Raw genomic sequence first — 1,159 nt, forward strand, 5'->3', positions numbered from 1 at the left:
TTTTCCGTTATTATCTAATTTTCTTCTTTAGCAGCGACCTCGCGATGGATTTCTGCAGCCCTCTCCCTCTCTCTCTCTCTCTCTCTATCTCTCTCTCTCCCCCTCGGGTGTTCGCAAAAGACGCCAAGTGTCCACTAAGTTCTCCACGAGTCGGCATTTAAGAAAGCGAGCTTCGATTTAGGGCAATTAAACTATCCAAAAAATTTGTCTGCAGACCACTAAGTTAACGCAACGTGGACCAATCGTAATGATTTAGACCTCGATGTGACTTCTATCCAATCATCTTTTGCTATATGGAAGAATCTCAGCGGTCCACGTTAGCTTTCCGACAACCGGTAGATGGTGACCCAATTCCTTTTTTTTTTTTTCTATTTTTTGAATTGTTCTTCGACCGACACTCATCCTAAAAGTACGCGTGGGGTGTTGTACGCACTCTCGTTGCCCTACCCGTACCGGCAGTTATAAGAAGAGAGTTTGGCTGTGTTTAATAACGTTTTTTGAGTTTGTTTGTTTTAAAAAATATAATAAAATGTTTGGTGTATTTATAATATTTCTTTTTTTCTTTTCTTATTTTTGAACAAAAAGTGGAAAAAAAAAACAACAACAAAAAAAGGGGTATAAAGTATAATTGATGGAACGACAAAAGATAGTTCTGTTATTACAGTTTCATTAAAAAAAAAAGGTATTTTGATACAAAAATTGAAATTTTCGTTTTTATCATTTCTATAACAGAAAAATTACCAAAAGCAACCTTAGTAAAGGTTGATCCACTGGCAATGAAGGAAGGTTTCCTTCACTAGCACTGAGGACTTGACGCTTGTAAGATTGACTATTGATCTTGTCATCTTCATCATTGAATTCTTGCTTTTGGATCCTCTCCAACCCTCTACACTTCTGGTGTGAGGGTCTTGGGGTTTGCGTAGGTCTCTCACAACTACCAAATGAATGTTTGAGAGATTAGAGAAATCCGAATCCTAAATTCCTCACATCTAAAATTAACATGTGATGAATTTGGAGTACACATGAATATAGGGATTCATTCCTCCCTAGCCTTTGAAGAAAATAGCTCCCAAGATAAATATGAAAAGTGATTTTCACGTAAGATTCTAATATTTGATTCTTGCATTTTTAAAGGTTGATATTTCTCTTTTTTTTTTTT

This window comes from Macadamia integrifolia, chromosome 4, assembly GCF_013358625.1.
Source record: "Macadamia integrifolia cultivar HAES 741 chromosome 4, SCU_Mint_v3, whole genome shotgun sequence".
Lineage (NCBI taxonomy): Eukaryota > Viridiplantae > Streptophyta > Magnoliopsida > Proteales > Proteaceae > Macadamia > Macadamia integrifolia.